Genomic DNA, 10107 nt, shown 5'->3' with positions numbered 1-10107 from the left:
ACCACAATATCATAGCAAAACACAAGAGCTCAATACCCAAAATCACAAATTCAATATTCTCACTAGGGTTTAAGATATCTTACCTTACCTAAGTACAAAGGGAGCTAAAGCAAGCCTTTCCTTCAAGCTAATTTGGTCCTATAACACAAAGGAGCTCCCAAATCTCAATATTTTACCCAATGAACTTGAAATCAAAGCTGGAATTTCGAAGAACAAACTGTGACTTATCTCAAGATTGATTGTATGGGTTTTGTAGAGCTTTCCGCGGTGAACGCGTGGCTGCAAATGGTGCGACAATCGGAGCTCTAGATTAAAAGTTATGGTGGTTTGAAGATCAAATGAGAGATAGAAGCTTGAGAGAGTGTTCTTCCCCTCCCTTACTCCATTTCAGCGTGTTTGAGTGTATTGTGAGGAGAGAGAGTGCTGAAATGAGGGTTTTAGGATTTAGTTAGGTTGGGGCAAGGGCCAACTTTGGGTCCGGTTGGCCCGGTTTGCCCCGTTCGGTCCAATCTTGGTCCGATTTCTATAAAATTAGTATCGAAATTCTCGTCTCAATCCCCTCTATCATATTAAGCCATAAAAATCACATTTTTGGCTTTCTAAAATAAATTCTCATTTATGGGTTAATTAGCCATGAATTAACCGGGTCTTACATCAACCTGCTCACCACCATCAACTATCACTCTAAATAGAGGTCGTCCTTTGGACTTTGGATCCCTCAGGATCTTTATTTTATAAGCAGCAGATACTTTAGCATCTAACAATCGAAGACAAAAAATAAGGGGCATTAAACAACATAATGAAAACTACTAATTAACATGAAAAAGAAAAAGTTTACATCATTTTAGACAAACATAAGAATATGACATACAAAGAGTCCAAATAACTATAAATAGATAAATAAATATATCACTAGTGACTGAAGTAAACTTCCTCACTGTAGTGTACCCTTCCGGCCAGAAGGATTTTCCGTTACAGAAAGATGAAAAATCATCAACTACTTTCCCTGAAAGAGATGAGTTTTAAATTTCAGTGAGTACAATGCTCTTTGATAACTTGCATCTCATATATGTAGCGCTCTCTGCTGACATATAATTACATAATATGCATGTAGTGAATCTATATAGAAGTATCATTTAGCCATTATATTTATTTTTAGGGGAAAAAAATCAAGTTCTGTTGAAAATTTCATAGACTTGAGCCATATTGATCCATGTATTCAAATCTATTATAGAATTTACGTCTAATCGACTCTGATTGTAAAACTTTATGCAATTAGATATCAGTAGACAAAAAAGTACACATCATAGCAACAAATTATGATAAATAAACAGAATTTAAAAATAGAATTAAAAAACAATAGAAAATGGGTACGCTTTTAAAGAGTGACAAAAACAAAATAAATAGTCATGCTTCAAAAGCGTGCCGATTGATCTTTTTAGGCCACGTTTTTTAAGCATAGCAATAAAAAGCATGGTGAGAGGACTTTAAAAACATCACCGTAACGTAATTCTATTGGCATGCTTTTTTAAAGCATGCCTGTTGCTCTTTTTGACCATGATTTTGAAGTATGGCAAAAAAAAGCATGGCTAAATCAATAGATGTAGTGCAAAATGTTCAAGAATTCTAAAGTTTTCATGAATGAACGGGAGAAAATAAGTTTTGTCACTAAATAAAAAGTAAAAGGAGATGTAAACATAAATGTAAAGATACAGGCAATAAAAAGTTACAATTTAGGACATCGAATGTAAGCACATTAATAGAAAAATCAATATATATAGTCGATATCATATCATACCATAACAAAGAGAAATGTTAGTATTATGTGCCAGTAAGAAACGAAAACGGCGGAAGTGAAGGCAAAGGAGTTGAATACTTCTAGGTTTAAGCTTTGATATACGAAAAAGATGAAGAATGAAAATATGGTAGACATTATTGTGGATAAAAAATGTGGTACATGTCAAAAGCGTAAACGCTCATATCATCGCTATAAAATTTGTGGTAAAAAGAGATACTTTTCATGGCATTAGCGAATATACACCACAAATGGGTTTAGAAAAACACTAATACTCCATAAAGCAAGGTTTTGGGAGGAAGTTTAATCCAAGATACATATAATTAAGAGATAAGATTTTTTTAGGGATGCTTTTCTCCAATTAGATTTTCTTATTGCAAATACTTGCTTTATGAAAAGAGATAAACATCTTATTTTGTGTGACAAAGTCTTAAGTTGATTTTCTTTTGTTAAGGAGAGTTGACCAAAACTTTAGAACAAATTATAAAATTATTTTAGGAGAGAGTTTGACTGTTTGACAACACAACGTATAGTGTTCGTCATGGATTTTTAGGCTGAGCGAAGGGTGAGGAAAAGACATCAGGAAAAGAACTTGGAGACGAGATGGTAATTGATGAAATATGAGAAATAAAGAAAAAACTTTCAAAGACGGGTAAAAGAAGAAGTAAGATGGAAAAGAAATAAAATAATAGATAAAGGTAAAAATAAAAATAAAACATTTTAAAAAGTAATCTTTGTGTCACAAAAAATGAAAAAAAATATAAAATGGCTAAGAAAGAGACAAAAGTGACAATAAGCAAAATAAGAATAAGGGCATATGAGGGTTCTTATCAGTCTTTGAGTACAAAAAAATGAGAAAGAGGTATATATAAAATCACCAAGAGTCGAAAAAGAAGAACAAGAAATTTAGATCAAGTTAAATACATAAAAAATAACTAAAGTTTTAGTCTCAACTTAAAGCATTAATGAAATATGGAAGAATAAATTATACAACTTATTTAATGAAGGATATGTGACTTTCATGCTTTGATTGGTTATATACGAGAGAGGAAGATCAAAATTTATCAAAGAGTCCAAGATTTTGAAGCAAAGTGTCATGAAACCACTCATCTCAAAAGCTTAAACTGATAGGAGAAGGCAACATTAATAGTTATATCTCTAACACTACCTTTAAGCAAGAGTCTATTTTTTTAGTTGGCTTGATTTTTTCTTAGGCTTTTTTTTTTCTTTTTTATTTGCCTTATGCTATATTTTTTTTATATTTTTGGGGTTCATCAAGGATCAAACTCAAGACCTTTCAGACATAGAACTCTAATACCATATCATGAAATCACTCATCATAAAAACTTAAGCTGATAGGAGAAGACAACATTAATAATTATATCTGTAAAACAAAGGAGACTCTAAATCAAATGAAGAATGAAAAGAACTGATATATTCTGATTAAAGTTTGGAAAGGCTTAAAAAGAAAAGTGTCGATTGATTAACCAAACTTTTCAATAAGATTTTAATTTTTAAGAAGATGCTAGACGAGCAGAGAAAAAACATTTTTAGTCTTTATCTACAAAAATAAGCTAAGAAAAATATTTGAAATTATAAAAACGATAGAATGATTAACCTTATGAGTCATAGTGTAAAATTGTAGAAGACTATACATTTTCAAAAATCCACAATTTTACTTATATATATAATCTCTTCTTTTGATTCATAACAAAATATACAAACAACAACAACAGCAACAAAGTCTTGTCCCACTAGGTGGGGTCGGCTACATGAATCAAACGACATTATTGTGCTCTGTCATGTATCATATCTACAGAGAGACCGTTTAGATGTAGATCTTGTTTGACCACTTATTGATGGTCTTCTTAGGTCTTCCTTTGCCTTTCACCCCTTGTCCATCTTCCATCTCATCCACCCTCCTGACTGGGTGTTCTATCAGTCTTCTTCTCACATGTCCAAACCACCTGAGATGCGATTCAACCATCTTTTCCACAATGGGTGCTACTCCAACTCTCTCCCTTATATCTTCGTTCCTTATTTTATCCAATCGCGTATGACCGCTCATCCATCTCAACATCTTCATCTTTGCCACACTCAGCTTTTGTTCGTGCTCCCCTTTGGCCACCCAACACTCCGTACCATAAAGCATAGCCGGTTTTATAGCAGTGCGATAGAATTTACCTTTAAGTTTTAAAGGCACTTTTTTGTCACATATAAAACCAGATGCACTCCGCCATTTTGACCAACCTGCTTGGATCCTATGATTTACATCATGTTCAATCTCTCCATTATCTTGTATGATGCACCCAAGATACTTAAAACTTTTAACTTTTGGTAGGATGTTTTCTCCAATCTTCACCTCTATATTAGGATTTTCCCTTCTTAGACTGAACTTACATTCCATATATTCCGTCTTGCTACGGCTTATACGCAGACCATACACTTCTAAAGCTTCTTTCCATAAGTACAACTTGTTATTTAGGTCTTTCCTTAACTCTCCCATAAGGACGATATCATCCGCAAAAATCATGCACCATGGCACAAGCTCTTGGATGTATTCTGTGAGTACATCCAAGACTAATGTGAAAAAATATGGCTTAAGGATGATCCGTGGTGTAATCCTATACCAATAAAAAATTTCTCTGTCACACCACCTTGAGCCTTCACACTAGTTCTGGTCCCATCATACATGTCTTTAATTGCACGAATATATGCGATCCTTACTCTCCTCTTTTCTAAAACCTTCCATAAGATCTCCCTTCGCACCCTATCGTACACTTTTTCCAAATCAATAAACACCATATGTAGATCCCTTTTATTATCACGATACCTCTCCATCATCCTTCTAAATAGGTATATCGCTTCAGTGGTGGATCTGCCTGGCATAAATCCAAATTAGTTCTCTGTTACTTGTGTCTCTTTTCTCAACCTCCGTTCTATCACCCTTTCCCATAAATTCATGGTATGGCTCATGAGCTTGATCCCTCTATAGTTTCCGCAACTTTGTATATCCCCCTTATTCTTGTAGATAGGTACCAAGGTGCTTTTTCTCCACTCATCAGGCATCTTCTTTGACCTTAAAATCTCATTAAAAAGCTTGGTTAACCAGTTGATGCCTTTCCCTCCAAGGTCCTTCCAAACCTCAATCGGGATATTATCAGGTCCTACTGCCCTGTCATTTTTCATCTGCTTTAGAGCCTTTTTTACCTCGAAGTCTCGAATCCTTCGATAGTAGTCAAAGTTTTGATCTTCTTCCCTTGTGCATAACCGACCAAGGCTCGGAAGAGTCTTTTGTCCTTCATTAAATAACTTATAGAAGTAGCTCTTCCACCTTTCATTAATCTTCTCCTCTTGAGCTAGCACATCTCCATCCTTATCCTTTATGCACTTAACCTGATCCAAATCTCTCGTTCTTCTTTCACGGCTCTTTACGATTCTATATATACCTTTTTCTCTTTCTTTTGTGCCCAAAGACTGGTAGAGACCCTCATATGCTCTTGTTCTTGCTTCACTTACAGCCACTTTTGTCTATTTCTTAGCCGACTTATATGTTTTTCCAATTATCTGCATTGCGACATAAAGACCACCCTTTAAAGCACTCCCTTTTTATCTGTATTTTTTCTTTTACACTTGCATTCCACCACCAAGACTCTTTGTCTCTTGGTCCTATTCCTTTAGATTCACCAAAGCTTTCTTTTGCTGTTCTTTTAATAACTTCTGTCATCTCCCTCCACATCTCTTCCGCGCATCCTTTTCCATCTCACTTTGCCTCTTCTCCTACCCGTCTTAGGAAGCTTCTTTGTTCCTCACCTTTCATCCGCCACCACCTCGTCCTTGGGTTCTTCGTATGATGTTTTTTCCTCAACTTTTACTCAACACGAAAATCCATGACAAGCACCCTATGTTGTGTTGTCAAACTCTCTCTCGGGATAATTTTACAATTAATGCAAAATTTCCGGTCGATTCTTCTCAACAAGAAAAAGTCGATTTGAGAGCTTGCATACCACTCTTATAGGTTATAAGATGTTCATCTCTCTTTTTAAAACGTGTATTTGCGGTGAGAAGGTCAAAGGTTGAGGAAAAGTCCAAAATAGTTTTACCATCGGCATTGATCACCCCGAAACCATGGCCTCCGTGAATACTTCCATACCCAGTCACTTCTCTTCCAACATGGCCATTTAAATCTCCTCGTAAGAAAATTTTATCTGACGAAGGTATGCCTTGGACCAAACTCTTTAGATCCTCCCAAAACCTTATCTTGTGTTGTTCGTCCGAACCCACTTGTGGTGCATAGGCGCTAATCACATGAAAAGCACCTCCCACCACGACAAGTTTGATAGAGATGATCCGATCTCCCACCCTCTTGACATCCACTACGTCCTTCTTCCACTGCTTATCCACAATAATACCAACCCCATTCCTATTTTTTACCTTTCCTGTATACCAAAGTTTGAAACCAAAATTATCCAACTCCCTAGCCTTCGCACAAACCCATTTTGTTTTTTGTAGGCACATAATGTTAATCTTCCTCCTTGCCATGGTGTCCACCACCTCCATGGACTTTCCTGTTAGAGTGCCTATATTCCATGTCCCGAATCTCAACCGTCTGTCGCTCCGACCTTTACCTTTTACTTTGTGAACTAGCTTATTTACCCTCGTCCGTTGACAAAAACGCGGGAATCCTTACTCATTTAACACTACATCCGGGCACCGATGCAGCGGCTCTTGCTCATTTGACACCGTACTCGAGCCATACAGCGCGTTGCTTCCGGGCAACAACCTAGCTTTAGCGCAATAATGTCTTTGATTCATGTCATTGGGTTCGACTATGTTTTTATATTGGTTGTCGAAGACTTAACACAACCCTCCTCCTTTATCCGAGTTTGAGACTAGTTATGTACCGCAAGTGTAACATAGGCAAAATTTAATTCTCCCTAAATATATTTTAAGAAAAATTCATTTTAATTCTCTTAAATAATCTCTTTAAGATATGTTTTACCCAAATCCCTAAAAGAAATAAACAAAGAAAAAGGTGAAGAGAAAGAATATTTGATCATATACCCAATAAATTCCTGTAAGCATCTAGAAGCCAATTTGTGGTGCCTAGCAGCTATCATTTGTAATGAAAATGGGAGTAGAATGTAGTACATTTTATTTTATTTTTAGTGAACTTGTAATGAAGACATTTCTCTAAATTTGGATTACTATAATAGCCTTCTTCATCATCAATAATTTATCATCAAAATGGGGAAAGTCGTCTTCTTCTATGTTTGCCGTAAACTAGGACGGCTTGCAATAAAATTTCCATTTAATTCTTTGAACTTTATGTGAGGCCCCGAGGGACCATGTTTCCATGTCTATTAAATTTTCCATTCTCATATATGCATATTTCACCATGTGCATAATCAATTCATTAAATTCCAATTAAACTATATTTATTTGAGTAAATATTGAACTTATTAATCTTGAAATTTTATGTTTAAATCAATTTAGTTTTAGTTTTTAATAATTTAGCTGGTACTTGATATATTTGTTTTTGGTGAATCATATTAATTTATACTTCAAATATTTTGATACTATATTTAAATTGAGATTGAATAGACTTAATTCAATCCCAAAACCTAATGCAAAAATGAAAATGACTAAAAAAAGTTTACTTTTTAGATTTGTAAACGTGAAACAAAAAACACAAAAAATATAAGATCATTTACATAAATATTCACTCAAAAGAATAAAATTTTGTTTTATTTTATTTGAGTACTATTTTGACAATGACGACATGCCCTATATTAATGACATTATTATATATTATTATAGATCAAAAGCAATATGAATTATGTCCCACTATATACTATTAAAAATAAATTAAATAACACCCTTATTCATATACAAATATATAAAAATTAATTTAGTAATTAACTTTTTTTTTTTATATATTCATAGCACTTTTATAACATTCATGCTCTTTTAATTGTTTTCCCTGTTCACAAGCCTCACACTTTCCACATCAATATGATATATACATTCCATATCACAAAGAAATTAAAGGGCAATAATTCAATAATACATATCACCATATTGCTTTACACTTCCATAGTATCTTACCCATCTTCTCTGAATTCCTCCATATTTTAATTTGTTTTACTTATTGTGGAGAAAAGGGGAACTTAGTTAGTCACGCTTTTGCAAAGACTAATTTGTTTCAAATTGATTCAAATTTAAAATTGTATGGACAAATTTGAGTATTTATTTATATTTTTTTTACAATTATATTACATATACATTAAAATTTAGTTACTAAATTAGATATTCGTATAAAATATATATTAAAATAAAAAATACACACTAAAAATAAGTTAAACAATATATATATTTATGTATAAATATATAATGATTAATTTGACGATTGAATTTTAATATGCATATAGCATTTTTTTTAATTAGTAAAAAAATAAATTTATGAAATGATATATAACGGCTTACATGTATAATCAAGTGTACTAAACCACGTTTGAGTTATATATTAATAAAATTTTACGTCCTTTAAAATAATTCTTAGTTGCTACCATTTTTTCAAAAAAAAAATGTATTTATAAATTATCCCAAATATATAAATATATTGAGAAATAATAATAGGGTACATAATTTCTATTTTTTTCACAATATTTTTCAAATAATTCAACAGATTAATAATTAATCTAGTAATAAAAATATTAGTCCCTAATATTTCTCTTTTCTTAATCTTTTCCAAAGAGAGCAATGCCATGTATCACCAGCCAGAGTTATCCACACTGAGTTGAATTAGTTTGCTTTTGTTATTAAAAGAATGCAACTGATTTCCATTAAGTAGATAATACCACCTACTTCATTTGTTGTACTCTATTGGATTGGACCACCTGCATATAAATCAGAGTAATGACAAATTTTTTTGTATTAAATAAATGGTAAATTGTTTAAATTAAACTAAGTTATCTTAATTAGCTGGACCATATGCATATATAGTTTGGTCCCATCAAGTAAAATATAGACTAACTATATATATCATATAGTTATTAAAATCAAAGCGGACATTAATTCCGTTGAGGTTAAGGGTTGAACCAATGGCTTGGGTTAATTAATGGTTAAATTTAGGTTTTAAAAATCAATTCCATTATCAAATCAATAATAAAAAAAAAAGTAATGTTATACGTCTAAAATTTTTTATGAACTAAGTTCAACTAAATTAAATAATAAAACTTAAAATAATGTTAGTCGTAACTAATTTTTGTTATTGATATTTATTATTTTTTTATTTGAATTTAATTTTGATACATTGACAATATAAAATATTTTACATATACAATTGTATAATCACATTTATTCTTTTAAATGATCATTCATATAATCAATATAAAAATAATTAATTTATACTTGATACATCAAAATTAAATTTGACTGACAATTTAGAAATAGTCAAATTTTATTTTAAACCGAATCGATTTAGTAAATAATTTTTGATTAATCTGATTGAACCGATTAATTGTATCAGATTCTAAGAATCATGGATTAATTAACTATATATAATGATGCCAAGATATGCAAATTACAATATGATTATTCAAACCGATTTACAAGAACACTTTTGAAATTCTTTCAGAATTTCACACTTGACCAAATATTTGAACTGACTGAATCGAATAAGATCACACTGATTTTGTCGCAACGTGGGTTTAATTGATGTATTGACCAGTTTCCGGTCCAGCCAATTGCATATGGCCACATGAAACATATGGAATCAATTCATGTATATGCCGACCAGGAGCATGTTTGCATTCCATTAATTTAATGAAAAAGTTTTTAAATCCTTTAGAAATAAAATGCACTTTCTTGATCATTTTCAGATTTTCTATTAGAAGTCTCATATTATTTATTTATTGTTAAAATTATATCTATGCGAAATTAACCATCAATCAACTATCTATGTATGAATATACTCATATTCCCAATTATAATTAAATTTTATAAAAATGAAATCAAGTTATATCTAATTTATAACAACCAATCATAAATAATTATATTAAAATAGATTCACATTTATAATTAAAATATGGATACAAGAACCAAAATCCATGACTAGTTTTTCTTATTCAACAAATGTTTTTTTATTATCCTGCTGCAAAAAATTAATTAATTTGGTGATTAATATTCTATTTATGGAAAAATATGTGAAGCATATAAATATATACACAAGTCTGTGCTGAATAAATTTTAGTGTTTACAATGCATTTTTGTTGAAAGTACAATTATTATTATTATTATTATTATTATTA

Source organism: Arachis duranensis, chromosome 4 (genome assembly GCF_000817695.3).
Source record: "Arachis duranensis cultivar V14167 chromosome 4, aradu.V14167.gnm2.J7QH, whole genome shotgun sequence".
In the NCBI taxonomy this organism is placed as follows: domain Eukaryota; kingdom Viridiplantae; phylum Streptophyta; class Magnoliopsida; order Fabales; family Fabaceae; genus Arachis; species Arachis duranensis.
This window is presented reverse-complemented; position numbering follows the sequence as displayed.